A 23002-nucleotide genomic window follows, 5' to 3' on the forward strand; every position below is an offset into this window, starting at 1 on the left:
TCTTTATGTTACAATTCTTATATTTTATGTGAGCATCATTGAAATCATCATGCCTAGCTAGGGGCGTTAAACGATAGCGCTTGTTGGGAGGTAACCCAATTTTATTTTAGCTCCTTGCTTTTTGTTCCTATTTAGTAATAAATTAATCATCTATCCTATGTTATGATTGTGTTTTTCATGTTTTAATTAGTGTTTGTTCCAAGTAAAGCCTTTAGGACCTTCTTGGGTGATTGTTATTTGATCTTGCTGTAAAAAAACAGAAAGTATGCGCTCACGAGAATAATTTTCATTTCTTACCAGAGAGCGATAAAAAAATAATTCCAAGTGCAGTAGATCATTAAACAAATTGCCTTGGATTCACTAATTTCACAGGATTTTTGGAGTTACAGAAATATTCGGAACCTACAGATTACTAGAGACTGTTATGTTTCTGACAGATTCTGTTTTCTATGGGTTGTTTGCTTATTTTGATGAATCTATAAGTAGTATCGGAGGGTATGAACCATAGATAAGTTGGAATACAGTAGATATTACACCAATATGAACTTAGAATGATTTCACAACAGTACCTAAGTGGTGATTTATTTTCTTATACTAACGGAGCTTACGAGTTCTCTGTTAAGTTTTGTGTTGTGAAGTTTTCAAGTTTTGCGTAAAGATTCGATGGACTATGGAATAAGGAGTGGCAAGAGCCTAAGATTGGGGACGCCCAAGGCACCCCAAGTTAATATTCAAGGACAACCAAAAGCCTAATCTTGGGGATGCCCCGGAAGGCATCCCCTCTTTCGTTTTCATTCATCGGTAACTTTACTTGGAGCTATATTTTTATTTACCACATGATATGTGTTTTGCTTGGAGCGTAATTTTATTTTATTTTGTTTTTCTTGCTGTCTGAATAAAATACCAAAATCTGAAATTCTTAAATGTTAGATAGTCTTCACATAGTTGCATAATTATTTGACTACTCATTGATCTTCACTTATATCTTTCGGAGTAGTTTGTTGCTGCTCTAGTGCTTCACTTATATCTTTTTATAGCACGGTGGTGGTTTTATTTTATAGAAATTAATGAACTCTCATGCTTCACTTATATCATTTTGAGAGTCTTTAGAACAGCATGGTAGTTTGCTTTGGTTATGAAACTAGTCCTAATATGATGGGCATCCAAGAGGGATATAATAAAAACTTTCATATAAAGTGCATTGAATAATATGAGAAGTTTGATACTTGATGATTGTTTTGAGATATGGAGATGGTAATATTAGAGTCATGCTACTGAGTAGTTGTGAATTTGAGAGATACTTGTGTTAACGTTTGTGATTCCCGTAGCATGCACGTATGGTGAACCGTTATGTGATGAAGTCAGAGCATGATTTATTTATTTATTGTATTCCTTATGACTGGCGGTCGGGGACGAGCGATGGTCTTTTCCTACCAATCTATCCCCCTAGGAGCATGCATGTAGTACTTTGTTTCGATAACTAATAAATGTTTGCAATAAGTATGTGAGTTCTTTATGACTAATGTTGAGTCCATGGATTATACGCACTCTCACCCTTCCACCATTGCTAGCCTCTCTAGTACCGCCCAAATTTTGCCGGTACCATATCACCCACCATTACCTTCCTCAAAACAGCCACCATATCTACCTATTATGGCATTTCCATAGCCATTCTGAGATATATTGCCATGCAACTTTCCACCGTTCCATTTATTATGACACGCTCCATCATTGTCATATTGCTATGCATGATCATGTAGTTGACATCGTATTTGTGGCAAAGCCACCGTTCATAATTATTTCATACATGTCACTCATGAGTCATTGCACATCCCGGTACACCGTCGGAGGCATTCATATAGAGTCATATCTTGTTCTAAGTATCGAGTTGTAATTCTTGAGTTGTAAGTAAATAAAAATGTGATGATCATCATTATTAGAGCATTGTCCCAGTGAGGAACGAATGATGGAGAAAATGATTCCCCCACAAGTCGGGATGAGACTCCGGACGAAAAAATAGAGAAAAAAAGAGGCCATAAAAAAGAGAAAAGGCCCAAATAAAAAAATAAAAAAATGAGGGAAAAAGAGAGAGGGGGCAATGCTACTATCCTTTTAACACACTTGTGCTTCAAAGTAGCACCATGATCTTCATGATAGAGTGTCTCCTATGTTCTCACTTTCATATACTAGTGGGAATCTTTCTTTATAGAACTTGGCTTGTATATTCCAATAATGGGCTTCCTCAAAATGCCCTAGGTCTTCGTGAGCAAGCGAGTTGGATGCACACCCACTTAGTTTCTTTTTGAGTTTTTATACACTTATAGCTCTAGTGCATCTGTTGCATGGCAATCCCTACTCACTCACATTGATATCTATTGATGGGCATCTCCATAGCCCGTTGATATGCCTAGTTGGTGTGAGACTATCTTCTCCCTTTCTGTCTTCTCCACAACCACCATTCTATTCCACCTATAGTGCTATGTCCATGGCTCACGCTCATGTATTGCGTGAAGATTGAAAAAGTTTGAGAACATCAAAAGTATGAAACAATTGCTTGGCTTGTCATCAGGGTTGTGCATGATTTAAATATTTTGTGTGGTGAAGATAGAACATAGCCAGACTATATGATTTTGTAGGGATAGCTTTCTTTGGCCATGTTATTTTGAGAAGACATAATTGCTTGGTTAGTATGCTTGAAGTATTATTGTTTGTATGTCGATATTAAACTTTTGTCTTGAATCTTATGGATCCGAATATTCTTGCCACAATAAAGATAATTACATGGATAAAAATGTTAGGTAGCATTCCACATCAAAAATTATGTTTTTATCATTTACCTACTCGAGGACGAGCAGGAATTAAGCTTGGGGATGCCGATACGTCTCCAACATATCTATAATTGATTGTTCCATGCTATTATATTATCAACCTTGGATGTTTTATATGCATTTATATGCTATTTTATATGATTTTTGGGACTAACCTATTAACCTAGAGCCCAGTGCCAGTTTCTATTTTTTCCTTATTTTAGAGTATCGCAGAAAAGGAAAATCAAACGGAGTCCAATTGACCTGAAACTTCACGGAACTTATTTTTGGACCAGAAGGAGCCCATGGAGTATCGGAGATGGACCAGAAGAGTCCCGGGCTGCCCACGAGGGTGGGGGGCGTGCCCACCCCCCTAGGCGCGCCCCCTGCCTCGTGGACAGCCCGGAGATCCACCGACGTACTTCTTCCTCCTATATATACCCATATACCCTAAAAACTTCGAGGAGCAGAATAGATCGGGAGTTCCGCCGCCAGAAGCCTTCATAGCCACCGAAAACCAATCTAGACCTATTTCGGCACCCTGCCGGAGGGGGGAACCCTCACCGGTGGCCATCTTCATCATTCCGGCGCTCTCCATGACGAGGAGGGAGTAGTTCACCCTCGGGGCTGAGGGTATGTACCAGTAGCTATGTGTTTGATCTCCCTCTCTCGTGTTCATGAGGTGATACGATCTTGATGTATCGCGAGCTTTGTTATTATAGTTGGATCTTATGATGTTTCTCCCCCTCTACTCTCTTGTAATGGATTGAGTTTTCCCTTTAAAGTTATCTTATCGGATTGAGTCTTTAAGGATTTGAGAACACTTGATGTATGTCTTGCATGGGATACCCGTGGTGACAATGGGGTATTCTATTGATCCACTTTATGTATGTTTTGGTGATCAACTTGCGGGTTCCCCCATGAACCTATGCATAGGGGTTGGCACACGTTTTCGTCTTGACTCTCCGATAGAAACTTTGGGGCACTCTTTGAAGTACTTTGTGTTGGTTTGAATAGATGAATCTAAGATTGTGTGATGCATATCATATAATCATACCCACGGATACTTGAGCTGACATTGGAGTATCTAGGTGACATTAGGGTTTTGGTTGATTTGTGCCTTAAGGTGTTATTCTAGTACGAACTCTATGATAGATTGAATGGAAAGAATAGCTTCATGTTATTTTACTACGGACTCTTGAATAGATCGATCAGAAAGGATAACTTTGAGGTGGTTTCGTACCCTACCATAATCTCTTCGTTTGTTCTCCGCTATTAGTGACTTTGGAGTGACTCTTTGTTGCATGTTGAGGGATAGTTATATGATTCAATTATGTTATTATTGTTGAGAAAACTTGCACTAGTGAATGTATGAACCCTAGGCCTTGTTTTAACGCATTGCAATACCGTTTGTGCTCACTTTTATCATTAGTTACCTCTCTGTTTTTATATTTTCAGATTACAAAAACCTTTATCTACCATCCATATACCACTTGTATCACCATCTCTTCGCTGAACTAGTGCACCTATACAATTTACCATTGTATTGGGTGTGTTGGGGACACAAGAGACTCTTTGTTATTTGGTTGCAGGGTTCACTACAAAAAAAATACACTTCCATGATGATACGTGTTTGTCACAGTAGGTCGCGTTTTCTGTCATGCATGTACATCCATGACAATTTTATGATAGAATCAAGATAGTCATACCTGTGCTGTCGTAGAAGTGTTCCATGACATTACCAAAATTATCATCACGGAAGTGTCCACTTCCATGACGACAAATCACGCATCACAGAAGTGCTTTCGTCAAGGGTGACCGACATGTGGCATCCACCGTAACGGAACGCCGTTAAGCTATTGGGTCGGATTTTGGATCCGATAACCCGTTAATAGCCCTGACCAATTGGGATTTCCACGTGTAAGATCATCACTGGCTGGAGGAGACACGTGTCAGGTCCGCGTTGGCACATGTGTCACTCATCCAATGGGCAAGACGCGCCTATGATATGTTAACACGTGGACCGGTGTAACATCCCAAATTTTCAATTTGGAATGTTATACATTAGATCATCATTGCATATCATATTTTATTTGCATTTGGTTTTGATCCTAGAAATTTTACGCAACTCAAGAACCCATGGAGAGAGTTGGGGATTTCATTATTTTCATATTTGAGTTTTCTCAAATTTTGAGAATAGGATCATTTGATTTTAATTATTTTGTCATCAATTATTTCCATTACAAAAATATGAGAGAGGGAATAAAATGACTTTCCCAAAATAAAGAAATATTGAGGATTTAATAATAAAATCAAATAAGATTTTATTTCAGAGTTTTTCGTTATTTTATTTGAATTTAGGAAAAATGTGCATTTTTCAAAATTGCATTTAGGCCCCAAATAAATGTTCACCTTGTGCGGATTGATTTTAGAAGCCCGGGAAAATTTATTTCAGGATTTTTGGAGTCCATTTAGTATTTATTTTTATTTATTTTTCTGCGCGTAATTATTTAAAAAAATGAACCGACCTAGGGCCGTGTCCGACTAGGACTCCCGGCCCGTTAGGCTATATATAGCCGGGGGAGGCCCAGCCGAAACCCTAGCCAGCCCCAAGCCGCTGCCACCGCCACTGCCGCGCCGCGCCACCACCGCCGCACGCCGCCCGAGGTCCGCTGCCGCCTCGTTTTCCGTGCCGGTTTTTTTATTTTTTTCGAAAATCCGTTCGGTTTTTCATCGGTTTTTTTAGATTCATTTTTTAAATAGATCAGTTTTTCCGGTTTATTTAAATAGCGGGCGTTCGTTCGTTCTAGCGAACGTTCGTCGTTTTTCTTGTTCTCGGATTTAATCCATGATTTTTCCGATCGCGATTCCTGATCCGATTTTCTTTTTAGTATAACTTTTCGCTCGTTTATCGGAATCAGGCGATTCAAGCGCCTAGAGTTTCGTCTCGAAACCCTCTATCCATTTAATCAACTTAAACAAGTTTCTTCTACTATAAAATTTGCCCTAGATCCAGATTAGTAAAACGAAGTTGTTTTCTTTCGCCGTTTGACTTTCGTTGCTTCGTACGATTTGATTCTTTTTGCAAACCAGAGTTCTTAAGTTGAACCTTCTCGTTAGATCTCTTATTTGAGTTTTACCCGTGCATTAGATGAGTACTTATTGTATGCTTGTTTGTTTGTTTGCGATAGAGTACCCGGAGTGCGCCGCTTGTTACTTCGAATCATTAGGTTTCCCGGATCATCAGCAAGGCAAGTAACACTTTGATCATACCTTTCCTACTACCCAGTTTTATTGCATTAGATCAATCCTCACACATTGCATGATTAAGATCTAATTAAATTGTGGGATGGGAAGTAGTTGAGGTAGTACCTATTACCTGTTTATTATCAAACCTTTGGGAGTTACTTCTACGTTTGCTTATTGTGCCATGCTATGCTAGTAGACATGGATTGGGTGAGTGATATCCATGACAAATGTGAGATTGTTAATTAATGGTTTATCTAAGGTGGCAACTTAAACACACATCTGGGTGGATTGAGGCACCTAGGTATTCCAGGACTTGCCTGTTTTCTTTTGGACCGCCACCCGGGCTCAAAGGGATCATGAGACTATTCATACTAGAAACTTCCGGGTGCAGCCACAAGCTATTATGGGCTCTAGCATAGTTAACTAAGTCATGCGAACTCTTAGAGTGGTAGACTAGCAGATGTAGGGGATGTAGGTGGTACGGTCTACCCGATCGAAGGTGCTAGCTCTTCTGAAAGACTATGTCTCGGTCATCCGTCTTCTCAAACACCATGTACTGCGAGAAACCAAACGGAGGCGATCGAGTCTTGTGGGGAAAAGTGCGCAAACCTCTGTAGAGTGTAATAAAATAATCATGGTTAGCCGTGTCCCCGGTTATGGACATCTTGAGTATCTAGTACCTGGATTATCATGTGAATCTCAACATGTTACCCTAAATTAATTTTGTTGGGTTTGTTTAATGATGATGCTTAATTGGGATTGAGAATGCTGTCAACCATTCTCAATGTTTAACAACCACCATGATAGTAATTAAATTTATTCCTTTGTAGTAGGGAAAAATTGGCTTTACGCAAAACTGTAACCATAGAGCTTTCCACCAGCCAAATATGCATATAGTATAGCTGTTTCATTCCATTATTCTCTATGTGTTACCTTGCCAGCATATTCCATGTGCTGACCCATTTCGGGCTGCAACGTTAATGTTGCAGACTTTTCGGACGACGATTAAGGAGTTTTTAGGTCGTGGTTCTATACTCAGTGATGTCGTTGGAGTTGATGGACTCACTTATCTTCCAAGCCTTCCGCTGTTATCGTTTTTAGATGGCCTTAAGCCATATTTATTGTAATAAATTCTCTATGGAGACACTCGATGTAATAAGTGTGTGATTGCTACTCTGTTATAAATCCTCCGAGTACTGTGTGGTGTCAGCATTACTGATCTAGGGATGACATAGGAGCACAGAGATCAGACTGTTTGAGGTCTGGTCGCTACAGAGATGGTATCAGAGCACACGCTGACTGTAGGACATGACCACTAAGCTAAAGACCTAGAACACTATTCACCCTCTTCTCTTCTGACTCCTCACCTTTTCTACTCTTTTAGGATGGCGGGTGCAAGGAACAAGTTCACGCAACCGCATGAAGATACACCCTTTGGACGACACTTGAAGGAAGTCACTAGATACCTGAACATAGGAGTACCAAGCTTCACCGGAACCTACAACACCACTTTACCTGAAGAAGAGCGCTGGATGATTCAAGTTCAAGTTCCAGGAAGAACGTTCATGCCAGTCACTGAGCCCATAGAGTTTTCTTTTGATGCACCAACTTGGAGTCTAGGAAAGAGCATGGCAGCTCACATCGCCATGGGGCATATTGGAGAAGTCTACCGCAATGATCTCAAGGATACTATCTACCAGATTTGTGGGCGCCGAGATGAGCACTGGGAGATAATTAGCACCAGGAAGGATAGATCAATTGCAGCTTTTATCCAGGAATTAAACCAGCACATTCGACGATAGGAAAACCAGATGTGCGCCGACATGATAGATCTGAAGAAGGCTAAGACAATAATCAAGGAACTGGAGGAAGAACTCAAGGCTACACGTGAGGATTATGAAGAAGAAATTGAAGTACTGGTGGATAAGAATGCTGACCTAACAAAGAAGATCGGGATATTTATGGGAGGCCCTACACCAGTAGATGAAGACGAAGAACCCAAGGAGATTCGCCCGGAAGACTACATCATCATCGACGACACCGATTCGGATCCAGACGATAGCGATGATGACTATGTTGAAGAAGCTGGAGAAGATATCATGGAGTCTGCAACCGAAGAATATTTCTAGTAGACCACCCCATCAGTAGTAGTAGTCCACCATGTAAATATAGTAGTTCGAGCACTTTTGCGATAGTTAGATCGATTGTATGCCCTTGTTTCATTGATTGAATAAAGTGAATTGTTTGCTTTTGCCTCATGTGCATATGGGTAGTGTTTTCTCTTTAGACCCCCTCTATTCTTACATCTCGTCTTTTCTAAACCCTCAGATGCCTCCGAGACGTGACCCCGGATTTACCTTTCCACCGGAGCTCACCCAGTTGATCCAGCAGCAGAACACATTGATGCAGTTGCTAGTCCAGAATCAGAACCACGGGAACAAAAACAACAACAACAACAACAACAACCCACCACAACCACCCCCTGTTGATCACTTAGCACATTTTCTTAGGCTAAATCCGCCGGTGTTTTCCAGTAGCACCGAGTCGATAGTAGCAGATAATTGGCTCCGTAAGACAGCTAGAGAGTTGACTACAGCAGGATGCACAGATGCGGAGAAGGTGAAGTTTTCCGCACATCAGCTTGATGGACCCGCAGCATCATGGTGGGAGAATTTCACAACCACTTTCCCTGTCGACACTGCCACATGGGACCAGTTTCAGCAGGCCTTTCGTACTGCCCATGTTTCAGCAGGAGCTATGGCCATGAAGAAGCGTGAGTTTCGCAACTTGCGCCAAGGAGGACGGACAGTTGGCCAGTATGTGAAGGACTTTAGTAAGTTAGCACGTTATGCCCCAGATGACGTCACTACGGATGCAGCAAAGTAGGAGAAGTTTCTAGAAGGATTGAATGATGAGTTAAGCATGCAGTTGATGGTAGCAACCTTCAACAACTATCAGGAGTTGGTAGATCGTGCTCTTATGATTGAAGGCAAGCAGCAACAAATTGAGAACCGCAAGAGGAAGTATGGACAAGGGAAATACAATTCGGGAGCTCAGCAGAAGCCATGTTTTACCCCTAGACCGGGAGGACATTTTCAGCATACCCATGGAGGAGGTAGCTCGCACAATCAAAATGGCACCAGGAATGGTAATGGGAATGGAGGAAGCAACGGCCAGAATCGCACCAACCCATCAACCCCAGCCAAGAAAGACCTGAGCCAAGTCACTTGTTTTAAGTGTTCGAAGACCGGACATTATGCCAATGAGTGCCCTGAATTACAAAATGGAAAAGGCAATGGAAGCTCTGGGAAGAAGCCGAACCCTTTCAACAGGGGACAGGTGAACCACGTTAACTGGAGGAGGTTGAAGCTCATCCTGATGCAGTAATAGGTAAGTTTTTGGTTAAGTCATTTACTGCACTCGTTCTTTTTGATACTGGCGCATTGCATTCATACATCTCAAGGGGATTTGTGGATAAGTATAGACTGTCAACCCAAGCCCTTAGGTCACCCATGTTAGTAACCTCGCCTGGAGCAGAATATATGGCTAGTCGATGGTGTGATCGGTTACCATTAAGGATTGGTAACTATGTTTTTCCCTCAGACCTAATAGTATTGGAATCCCAAGGATTGGATGTGATATTAAGCATGGATTGGTTATCAAAGTATGAAGGGAATATTGAATGTGCTAGTAAGTCAATTTTGCTTACCACACCAGAAGGGAGAAGGATCAAGTATGTATCCCGACATGTGCCAAAGAGGACACAAGTAAATTGCTTAACAGGAGTTGTGCAGGAGGAAGTACCAGTGGTAAGGGATTTCCCTGAAGTATTTCCGGAAGAGTTGCCAGGCATGCCACCGGATAGAGATATTGAGTTTTTGATTGAACTATTGCCAGGCACAGGGCCAATATCAAAGAGACCATATAGGATGCCAGCAAAGGATTTGGTGGAAATTAAGAAGCAGATTAAGGAGTTACTGCATAAAGGATATATCCGCCCAAGTTCTTTGCCTTGGGGATCGCCAGTACTTCTAGTGGAGAAGAAGGATGGATCGTTAAGGATGGTTGTTGATTATCGAGGATTGAATGAAGTTACGATCAAGAACAAGTACCCACTACCAATGATCAATGATCTATTTGATTGATTGCAAGGAGCTAAGGTATTTTCCAAGATCGATTTGCGATCGGGATACCACCAGTTGAAGATTCGAGAACAGGATATTCCTAAAACAGCTTTTACCACCAGGTATGGGTTGTACGAGTATACCGTTATGTCATTTGGTCTGACTAATGCACCTGCATATTTGATGAACATGATGAACAAAGTATTTATGGAGTTTTTGGATAAGTTCGTCGTGGTGTTCATTGATGATATCCTAGTTTACTCGAAGAATGAAGAAGAGCATAAGGAACATTTGCGATTGGTACTTGAGAAGCTCAGAGAACATCAATTATATGCCAAGTTTAGCAAATGTGAGTTTTGGTTGAAGGAAGTAGGATTTCTCGGACACATTATATCCGGAGAAGGAATAGCAGTAGATCCCGCTAAAGTTGATACCGTGACCAAATGGGAAGCACCGACCACGGTTGGAGAGATACGGAGTTTTCTTGGACTCGCAGGATACTACCAGAGATTTATTGAGAATTTCTCAAAGATTGCGAAGCCTATGACTGAGTTGTTGAAGAAGGATACGAAGTTCAAATGGGCTGAGGAATGTGAGACTAGTTTCCAGGAGTTTAAGAAACGTTTAGTTACCTCACAAGTGTTGATTTTGCTAGACCAAACCAAGGACTATGAGGTGTATTGCGACGCTTCACGTCGAGGACTTGGAGCAGTGCTTATACAGGAAGGGAGAGTTGTTTCATATGCCTCAAGACAACTGAAACCTCATGAGTTGAATTATGCTACGCATGATTTGGAGTTGGTAGCCGTAGTGCATGCACTGAAAACATGGAGACATTTCCTCATTGGAAATCATTGTGAGGTGTACACGGATCATAAGAGTTTGAAATACATTTTCACTCAGAAGGAGTTAAACCTCAGACAGAGGAGATGGTTGGAGCTCATCAAGGATTATGATATGAGATTGCATATTCATCCCGGAAAGGCTAATGTAGTAGCCGATGCATTAAGCCGTAAGAGCCATGTCAATACATTAATGACGGGAGCAATACCAATGGAGTTAGCAGAAAATCTTCGAGAGTTATGTTTAGAAATAGTCCCGAGAGGCTATGTAGTAGCATTGGAGATTCAGTCAACTTTGTTGGATAGAATCAGAGAAGCTCAGAAGACTGACAAGGAGATTGCCTCTATTAAGGAGAAACTGAGCAAAGGAAAAGCTAAAGGATTTCGTGAGGATGAGCACGACACCCTATGGTTTGAAGACTGTGTTTATGTGCCCAATGACCCGGAGATTAGGAAGTTGATTCTGCAAGAGGCACACGATTCACCATATTCGATTCACCCAGGCAATACCAAGATGTATTTGGATTTGAAGGATATTTTCTGGTGGACCGGAATGAAAAAGATATTGCGGAGTATGTAGCAGTCTGTGACGTGTGTCAGAGAGTAAAGGCAGAGCATCAGAAGCCAGCAGGATTGTTACAACTGTTGCCGATACCTGAATGGAAGTGGGATAAGTTAGGCATGGATTTTATCACGGGATTACCCAGGACTCGTTCAGGCTATGACTCGATTTGGGTTATAGTCGATCGGTTGACGAAGGTAGCTCATTTCATCCCGGTAAAGACCACTTACACCAGTGCTAAGTTGGCACAGATATACATGACCCGGATCGTATGTCTGCATGGAGTTCCGAGGAGTATCGTATCAGATAGAGAAACCCAATTTACCTCAAAGTTCTGGAAGCAGTTGCATGAAACTTTGGGTACGAGGCTAGAATTCAGTACAACTTTTCATCCACAGACAGATGGACAGACCGAGAGAATCAATCAGATTTTGGAAGATATGCTGAGATTGTGCGCTAGATTATGGATCTAGTTGGGACGACAATTTGCCATATGCAGAGTTCTCTTACAACAACAGTTACCAAACCAGTTTAAAGATGGCCCCTTTCAAAGCTTTGTACGGAAGGAGATGCAGGACACTGTTGTCGTGGGACGAAGTTGGAGACCGCCAGTTGTTTGGACCTGATTTGATTAAAGAGTCTAAACAGAAGGTGAAGTTGATTCACGACAGGCTCAAGATAGCCCAGTCCAGACAGAAGAGTTATCCAGACTCTAAACGGAAGGAGACAGTTTACGAAGTTGGAGATAGAACTTATCTTCGAGTATCTCCACTTCGGGGAACAAAGCGTTTTGGAGTTAAGGGAACATTAGCGCCACGATTTGTAGGACCATATCAAGTTTTGGAGCGTATGGGAGAAGTGGCCTATAGGTTGGAATTGCCTGAAGGATTGTCAGGAGTTCATGATGTGTTCCACGTTTCCCAGTTGAAGAAGTGTCATGCTGAGATGGCTGACATACCCTTGAGAGATACAGTGCCGTTGGAAACAATTCAGTTGGATAACAATTTGACCTACGAGGAGAAACCAATTAAGATCATCGAGTTTGCCAGCCGAGTCACTCGCAGCAAGGTTATCAAGTTTTGCAAAGTTCAGTGGAGCAATCACACGGAGGATGTAGCCACCTGGGAGCGAGAGGAAGATTTGCTCAAGGACCACCCTCACCTATTTTCTTGCCAACCCGAATCTCGAGGGCGAGATTCATCTTAAGGGGGGTAGGTTTGTAACATCCCAAATTTTCAATTTGGAATGTTATACATTAGATCATCATTGCATATCATATTTTATTTGCGTTTGGGTTTGATCCTAGAAATTTTACGCAACTCAAGGACCCATGGAGAGAGTTGGGGATTTCATTATTTTCATATTTGAGTTTTCTCAAATTTTGAGAATAGGATCATTTGATTTTAATTATTTTATCATCAATTATTTCCATTACAAAAATATGAGAGAGGGAATAAAATGACTTTCCCAAAATAAAGAAATATTGAGGATTTAATAATAAAACCAAATAAGATTTTATTTCGGAGTTTTTCGTTATTTTATTTGAATTTAGGATAAATGTGCGTTTTTCAAAATTGCATTTAGGCCCCAAATAAATGTTCACCTTGTGCGGCTTGATTTTAGAAGCCGGGGAAAATTTATTTCGGGATTTTTGGAGTCTGTTAGTATTTCTTTTTATTTTTTTCTGCACGTAATTATTTAAAAAAAACGAACCGACCTAGGGCCTTGTCCGACAAGGACTCCCGGCCCGTTAGGCTATATATAGCCGGGGGAGGCCCAGCCGAAACCCTAGCCAGCCCCAAGCTGCCGCCGCCGCCGCCGCACCGCCCCGCCGCGCCGCCGCCGGACACCGCCCGAGGTCCGCCACCGCCTCGTTTTCCGCTCCGGTTTTTTTTATTTTTTTCGAAAAATCATTCGGTTTTTCCGTCGGTTTTTCGTCGGTTTTTTTAGATTCGTTTTTTAAATAGGTCGGTTTTTCCGGTTTATTTAAATAGCGAGTGTTCGTTCGTTCTAGCGAACGTTCGTCATTTTTCTTTTTCTCGGATTTAATCCGCGATTTTTCTGATCGCGATTCCTGATCCGATTTTCTTTTTAGTATAACTTTTCGCTCGTTTATCGGAATCAGGCGATTCAAGCGCCTAGAGTTTCGTCTCGAAACCCTCTATCCGTTTAATCAACTTAAACAAGTTTTTGCTATTGTAAAATTTTCCCTAGATCCAGATTAGTAAAACGAAGTTGTTTTCTTTCGCCGTTTGACTTTCGTTGCTTCGTACGATTTGATTCTTTTTGCAAACCGGAGTTCTTAAGTTGAACCTTCTGGTTAGATCTCTTATTTGAGTTTTACCCATGCATTAGATGAGTACTTATTGTATGCTTGTTTATTTGTTTGCGATAGAGTACCTGGAGTGCGCCACTTGTTACTTCGAATCATTAGGTTTCCCGGATCATCAGCAAGGCAAGTAACACTTTGATCATACCTTTCCTACTACCCAGTTTTATTGCATTAGATCAATCCTCACACATTGCATGATTAGGATCTAATTAAATTGTGGGATGGGAAGTAGTTGAGGTAGTACCTATTACCTGTTTATTATCGAACCTTTGGGAGTTACTTCTACGTTTGCTTATTGCTTATTGTGCTAGTAGACGTGGATTGGGTGAGTGATATCCATGACAGATGTGAGATTGTTAATTAATGGTTTATCTAAGGTGGCAACTTAAACACACATCTGGGTGGATTGAGGCACCTAGGTATTCCAGGACTTGCCTGTTTTCTTTTGGACCGCCACCCAGGCTCAAAGGGACCATGAGACTATTCATACTAGAAACTTCCGTGTGCAGCCACAAGATATTATGTGCTCTAGCATAGTTGACTAAGTCGTGCGAACTCTTACAGTGGTAGACTAGCAGATGTAGGGGATGTAGGTGGTACGGTCTACCCGATCGTAAGGTGCTAGCTCTTCTGAAAGACTATGTCTCGGTCATCTGTCTTCTCAAACACCATGTAGTGCGAGAAACCAAACGGAGGCGATCGAGTCTTGTGGGGAAAAGTGCGCAAACCTCTGTAGAGTGTAATAAACTAATCATGGTTAGCCGTGTCCCCGGTTATGGACATCTTGAGTATCTAGTACCTGGATTATCATGTGAATCTCAACATGTTACCCTAAATTAATTTTGTTGGGTTTGTTTAATGATGATGCTTAATTGGGATTGAGAATGCTGTCAACCATTCTCAATGTTTAACAACCACCATGATAGTAATTAAATTTATTCCTTGGTAGTAGGGAAAAATTGGCTTTACGCAAAACTGTAACCATAGAGCTTTCCACCAGCCAAATATGCATATAGTATAGTTGTTTCATTCCATTGATGCCGTTAATGTTGCAGACTTTTCGGACGACGATTAAGGAGTTTTTAGGTCGTGGTTCTATACTCAGTGATGCCGTTGGAGTTGATGGACTCACTTATCTTCCAAGCCTTCCATTGTTATCGTTTTTAGATGGCCTTAAGCCATATTTATTGTAATAAATTCTCTATGGAGACACTCGATGTAATAAGTGTGTGATTGCTACTCTGTTATAAATCCTCCGAGTACTGTGTGGTGTCAGCATTACTGATCCAGGGATGACACCGGAGCACAGAGATCAGACTGTTTGAGGTCTGGTCGCTACAACCGGCCCATCAAGTTTAAATGGGCCAGCCCAACTGAAGGCCCACAAGATTTTGCGGACCATAATGGGCTGGCCCAGCTAAAGGCCCATGAGATTTTCGGACCATAATGGGCTGGCCCAGCTAAAGGCCCACAAGATTTTGCCGGCCATAATGGGCTGGCCCAGGTAAAGGCCCACAAGATTTTTGTGTGTCATAATGGGCCGGCCCAGGTAAAGGCCCACAAGATTTTTGTGTGTCATAATGGGCCGGCCCAGGTAAAGGCCCACAAGATTCTCGTGGATCATAATGGGCCGGCCCAGCGAAAGGCCCACGAGATGTCACCGACATTAATGGGCCGACCCAGCTGTAGGCCCACAAGATTTTGAGGACCCTAGTAGGCCGGCCCATTAACTGGCTGCCATGTTTTGGGCCAAATGCCCGCCCATATTTCATCCGGTCCATTAATGGCCTGCCACGCTCCGGGCCTAATAGTGGCCCATATGAGATCCGTCCCGGTAAAAGCCTACCATGTTCTGGGCCAAATTATGGCCCAGATCAGGTCTGGCCCTTTAAGAGGCTTTGGGCTCAATTATGGCCCATATCAGATTCGGCCCGTCAACTGGACACTATGCTTTTGGGCCCACTTGCTAAAGGCCCACTTAGTAATTCGGCCTGATATTAGTTTTAGCCTTTTAAGGGCCCCTTTAACATTTCGGCCCTATATTAATTTCGGCCTGTTAAAAACCCGTCATATAGTTGGGCCTAACTATGGCCCGGTTTGCATCCGCCCTACTCGCAGCCGATATCTGATTGGGCCAAACAAGGGCCGAGACAATTTTGGCCTGTTAAAAGCCCGTGATTTGATTCGCACAATCATGGGCCCGGGTTCATTTCGGGCTACTGCCGGCCCGTGAGTTGTTCGGCACGTTTCAGGCCCAACCTACATCGTGATTGCATGACGACCCGATTATGTACCGTAATTTTATGGTTTGGCCGGTTTACTGCGAAGACATGATATATATACAGTAAAATAATTGCAGCATCGTGAATAAGAAAAAAACCTAGATTATACAATAAAGAAATTATGGCATATTACATCCACTGGGCATCAAAGTTCGCCACTATGATAATAAAGCACAAGCAGAGAGCAGATTACATACACTAGGCATCAAAGATCGCCACCAGTGCAAATAAATACGCCGACAAAATAATATACAAAACCGACAACACTTCAATAGAGTTCAAGAAAGGTTAGCCCTGCTGGGGAGCTGCAGTGCAAGCAGCTGAGCAAGATGATGAGACTGCGCTTGTTCAACACTTATATCTTCCTCACTCTGAAAGATAAACAAGCAGATAGATGACAGGTTTTGCACATAAAAGTATCAGTGCTGACAATTCATCACATTTCTTACTGACGAATAAAGTGACATAGTTTAAAATTGCATTAACACAATATGGTATTGTTCAGGTCAAGACATCGCAGGAAATGACATTGTGAAGGAGTTGGCAGCTTCACGACACCACTAGATTACAGATCAAGAACTCATAAGTATCAATGGTTAGTGTGCTGTCAATTTATACCATTTCTAATTGGCAAATAAAGAGACGGTTTAAATAATAGTAGAATGATATGACATTGTTCATAGTTAAGACATTGCAGAATATGACATTGTGCTGTAGTGGGTAGGTTCACCACACCACTGGATTACGGACGAAGAACAGAAGCATACATGCAGTGCAAAAGAAGATCAATTGCTCTGTATAGTTTAATTTACATGGTATGAAGAAGGAACTTGGTTGTACAACTGAAAACTTAAATTGAGAAAGGACAAACTTTTGTTTATGAGCTACATAATAAACTTTAAACAAGCAATTTGACGCAAACACCAAAAATAAACAGCTGTTGCAGTCATGCCTAACCAAATATATACAACAAAGTTTGTAGGCTTGAGATGGACAAACTTACATTATTGGTGAAGGCAGGCTCTATAAAGGCCTTGTCCATGCTGATGGGGGGGGCGCAATTCAAGAAGTTTACCACAGAATCTTCTTCAAAAGCATTGCCTTTATTCTACATTTTGTTAAGAGTAAATATAGATGTGATAATATACGAAAAAATGGAGAATAATTAAGATAAGCTGAAGAGTGATGCTACATAACCAAGTAGCTATAAATGTAAGTGCAGCGATACAGGCAAAAGGTACAGCCAAGAGCAATGCACAACTAAACTTCTTCAGTACCAACCTTATGATAAGAGTAAATATAGACCTGATGTGTAGAAAATGGAGGGCAAAGGAAAATAAGCTGCAGAGTGATGGTACATGAACAACTACCTGTCATTATAAGTACACTGATAAAGGACAGCATGTACTTACAAGAATAATGCAGAGCTAAAAAAACATTGGCATTGGATATATTCTACGCTAATGTAACCATTCATATAGATCAGATAATTTGGAGCGAACAATTGATACGCAAGCTATCATGCATACTGATGTCACATAATGAACCAGGTATGTATGCAAGTACAGTGATACAGGACAACAGGTACTAACAAGAGCAAAATAGCGGGCAGCATATTTGCGATATCCTGTCGTTCTTGTCAAACTGGAATTCTTCTTCGAGCAGATTTCCTGCAAAAAAGATCCGTAAGGCACATGCGGAAAAGTAGAAGTTCAAATTTTCATGTGATTTCATAGACAGTACCTCATCCTGGGAATGAGACCAGTGCATAACAAGGTTTTTCCATTCAAGTACTTCAAAATTTAGCATAGGAGACTTCACCGGAAATTCGTTTATAGACTTGCCACCCAACTGTGATTTCCTCAGGTAACACCAATACTGCTGCAATGCTTCCTTGAAAAGCACAAGCAAGCTTTGCTCGTCATGACTATCCAGATTGACCCTCGCCTAGTTACAACAATGTAATGTAAATCATTGATGTGTTCAATAAGCAGAAAACAGGAAAATAATAACCATGAATAATAGCACTTACACGTAAGTTGGACAAGAAGATGTGAAAATGGTGTTTCTCTTCACTATAATCTTCCCATGATGGGAATATATGCACGTAGTCCCTAACAACATTGAAAGCATTGTCTTTTAAACTGGGAATAAATGGAATGGGGTTCCAATCTGCAGGAATGGGCCGTCTCTGCAGTTGGGATAGGTCTTCATCCGGTGGACTTGCTGTACTTTTTGTTGGAGTGGGATTTTTTCTATGGTACAACTGGTGCTATGGCAAATGAAATCGGTACACGTTTTGCTGGAGTGCGGGTCCTTTGTGGTGGGGCTAGTGGTGTGGCCAGTGAAGAATGGGTACAGTCTGCTGGAGTTGGTCCTACGTTTTGTGTCACTGGTTGTACAACCAATATAAGTGGGGTGATATCTGATTTCTCCGGCACCACCACGTTTTTCAAGGACTTTGCTGGTGCTCCTTCAGGTTCGGCAATCACCCTCTTCCTTTTTGGTGTCTGATGCACAAGAACAGCATTTGAGTGGGAAAACATGGTATGATGACAGATGGAATATGTATTGATAATGGATGGGCATGGCATCTCGACATATATGATGAGTAAACTAAGAAGATGACAGTGCAACAAAGTAGAAGAAATGCAAGACAACATATGCAAGATACCCGCAATCAATAAAACATCGCCAAATTAGAACAGGCACCTTGATGGGTGAACAGGACAGGCCATCTGCCTTTGACTCCTTGAGGTTAGAATAGTCATTAGGATCATATTCTGAACAAGAATCAACAGGTGGGGGCGTATGAGTTTCATTGCATCCAGAATGGCACTCAATGCATTGGTGCCAATTTTGTAAGTCATTGCAGTGTTTAGCTTCAAGAGTGGACTACTGCTAGTGCGACACAAAGCAGCTGCACAGATCATAGTGTAGATATAACGGGAAAACCTTAAGCATCAGAGTAAAATCAGCAAAGTGGAACTTGCTAGAATATATGTGCTAGTATTGCCGGTACGGCTAGAAAGGCTTCGGATACCAGCTTTCTTCAAGTGAAGGTGCGCTACTGTTAATATCAGTGTAACACTCAAAGGCGACACAGCTCCCCGCATTTCCTTGCTATTCTTATAGGATTCAAGTGGGCAGGCCACTACAAATCCTATTCCTATGTTTACAAGATCCTACGAATCAAAGAGGCTCAAAGTATCCATCACAACCGACCGTATAGACCTCTACACTGCAAATGTCCCTTCTCATCTTTAGTACAAGGAACATATTGTACTACTATCATACTCCGTTCCAAAATATAAGTCTTGGTAGAGATTTCCACTATGGATCACATACAGATGTATCCAGATACATTTTAGAGTGGAGATTCACTCATTTTGCTCCATATGTAGTCCATGGTGGAATCTATACAAAGACTTGTATTTAGGAACGGAGAGAGTACATATTAAGGAAGAATGGAAGAGGAATATGGTAAAGAAGAGCCAGTAGATTTTGGATAATAAAATGTTGGTTGCGCAGTGCCCACCCATGATGAACCAGAGCGCATTAAGAATGCAACTCCCAGCTGTCTCTCGACCATTTCAGGCGGTTGGATGAACATCCTACGTCTCCTAACCCTTCTTCTTCCTCGTCTCTGATTCTTCCCATACAGAACACCGCACGGGCCGCCGACCGGACCACCGGCCCCCACCGTCTGTGTTCCTCCGGCACCCCCACCCCCGTCCCAACCCCTACCCGCGTTGAGTTTTCTTCATTCGGCAAGGCCCCACAACAACTCGAGCCCCTTCGATCGCACCGGCGAACTCTAAAAAATCGACTGGCCCAATTTTGAAATTTAGTCTACTGTGATTTAACTAGTGTGGAATATAAAAGGGGAAAATCATAAGCATTGGGAGTATAGTGTTGAGCGTGCCATGGCGGATCTGAAGGTGCAACCCAAACAAAGGCAACTTTTCAACCAAGACAAGAAATCAGAGTAAAGCAGTGGCGATCTATTTTCTTGCTGCGATAAATAAGTTGAGCAGATACGTAAGAGTACCGCCTCCGGTGTGGCGACGTGTACGCATATGCTGAGAATTTGACAGTGCTGCAGTAGCGATGGTTGCCGGTGGCGTGGAAGCAGATCTAGGAGGGTAGACGGTGGCAGCGGGGCGCGGTGGACGAGACGGTCATAGGAGCGGCACCGTCAAGGTGGACGACGGCGGGGATGAAGCGAGGGGACGGGAAGCAAGGATCCCGGTCCGAAGCCGTGGATGAGAGAGGTCGATCTCTTGTAATGGACGGCGACGTCGGGGTATCAGCTCTGGCATGGTGGAGGAGGACGGCGGTGGATGGGGTGGCGGACGGCAGCGGACGGAGGAGGGTGGGGTGGAGAGGGTGTTTTGGCGCCCACGGAGTACGAATGGGGAAAAGGGAGGTAGAGAGGAAGAGGGGAACCATGTATTCAGGGCGCACTTGTCTCAAATGCGAGGAAATTTACAAACTTAGCCCCCGTTTCAAATTTCTACTACATCACAGAAACATTAGTCGGTTGGGGATAGGACGGTAATCTTGCATACACCGAATATTTGCCGACGAGAGTTTGTTTTTGGCGCCCACCGTGTATGAATATGAATCGGGGAGGGAGTCGATTTCGGCCGAGGACACACTCTGTTTTGGCGCCCACCATGTATGAATCCGGGTGAGAGGCTGTTAGGTCACGTTTGGGTGAAATTACAAACCTACCCCTATTGAAACCTATAGAAATCCAGCAGATAGGCTTTGTGTGGCAGGGATAGGCAGTAGTGATTTCCAACTCACAGATTTTGGTTTCGGGCGGTTACTGCGACTTTCCCCGCTTTGTTCAAATTTTGCAGAGTGCACGTTTACCATGCCAACTCAATTCGAATCCCGTTTGTATTCTATTTTTTTCGGGCGGGATCCATTTTCAATTGGAATTACATTCTATATACATCATTTTTTATATATACTTTCAAAAGCACAACACCATTTATACATAAGTATGGTTTACAAATGGCATGATCTCAGATTCATAAGGTTGTATCCATCAATTTGTATTTTCAAATATTTGAAACCACTTTATGTTGAAATCCAATGTATGCATTCCTCGCTAACTGTCTCCAATTAATGTGTGTTTCATGCGGGTTTTTTTACTTCTCAAACATGTATAATGTGTTTCACACACGCAAAATATAGTGTAATCCCGTTTAGACATTAATTGCATATAAACCATGCATTGTTTGTAATTGAAGAATCTATGGATCACCAATATTGATAAACTAGATAACATTACACGTGTGCCCAAATTCAAATGAATATGCATGTTTGATACACCAATTTGTGTTATGATATTATCGATGTCGTGATCTCCAGTTTAAATATTTGAATCCCCTTTAATCCAGATATTCGTCTCATATAGCTATCACTCATGCTTATATAGGACTATCTCTCTGGACCTATACGCGCTCGTCGTCTCTCAGGTATCTCTCGTGCTACATGTATGTCGACAATGATCTTTTATCTTCGTAACACACTGACGTTACTCTCTCCCTCGACCTTCATCACTCTGTCTCTCTCTAAGTATATGTCGCTCCCTGCTATGTGTCTCTAACTATGATTCTCCATGTGGAATCTCTTTCTCTCACACAAACACAAAACTTTGTCTCCCGGGGTCTCATTTCTCTCTACTATTCCCATGTGTGCCACTAGCACACCCCTCATACAGAGATGTCTTTCGCTCCTTTGATATGAGAACCTACGACTCTTCCTCTTCAATATATCTTTCTCACACACAAACACAAACTCTGTCTCCCAGGGTCTCATATTTCTCCATTGTTCTCTTGTATGTTGCTCACACACACCCTCTCCCTAGAGATATCTTGCGTTCCCTCGTATGTCTCTCTAGCTATCACTCTCATTGTGAAATATCTTTCTCTCTCACAGACACAAAACACCGTCTCTCTGGATCTCATTTCTCTCTGATATCTGTTTGTATGTGACTCACATGCACCCTCTCTCTATCTCTCTCACACCCACACACATAACCCAGCCTTCTGATCCACTCGACTCCTATCTCTAACGCACACTAGCTAGCATCTTTATCTTTCTATTTATCTGTTTCTCCATCAACCTTCTTTCTCGCCCTCACTCTTGATTCCTATCACACACACTACATATGTTTCTCTCTACATGCAGGCAAGTGCCCTCTCACACACATATATAACTTCACCCTTTGAACCACCCGATGGTCATATCCAACACCCAAACTAGCGGATGTCCCTCTAGCTAGCATCTCCATCTCTGTATCTATCTGTAGTTTCTCTATCAACATTTCTTTCTCGCACGGAGTCTTGCTTCCTATCACCCACACTATATATGTCTCTCCATACATATGCATTTATAGGTTGGTCTCTTTTGCACAATCGTTGTGCCTCACTCCCTCTGCTCGCCATAGATGCATGCTCCAGCCCACGCCACTATCTCTTAAAGACAAAAACACATGCTCAATTGTCGGGCCTTCTTCCCTGCATTCTCACATGCATGCATATTGTCATACCGATCCGTCTCTCCCATGTCTTTGATCTTATGACTTATGTCTTCTTTGTTTTTATCTCGATCATGCGCGCGCACACACACACATCCCACGTATACATGTATACATCTCACACATGCACGTTCAAGGTCTCTATGTCTCCATACGTAGTTAATTACCCTCAATCCTAATGCCACATCGAATCGTTCTCCTCTTTTGTGCACATAACTTCCGCCTGGATGGGTAAAACACACACTCAC

Source organism: Triticum dicoccoides, chromosome 5A (assembly GCF_002162155.2).
Source record: "Triticum dicoccoides isolate Atlit2015 ecotype Zavitan chromosome 5A, WEW_v2.0, whole genome shotgun sequence".
NCBI classification, from domain to species: Eukaryota; Viridiplantae; Streptophyta; class Magnoliopsida; order Poales; family Poaceae; genus Triticum; species Triticum dicoccoides.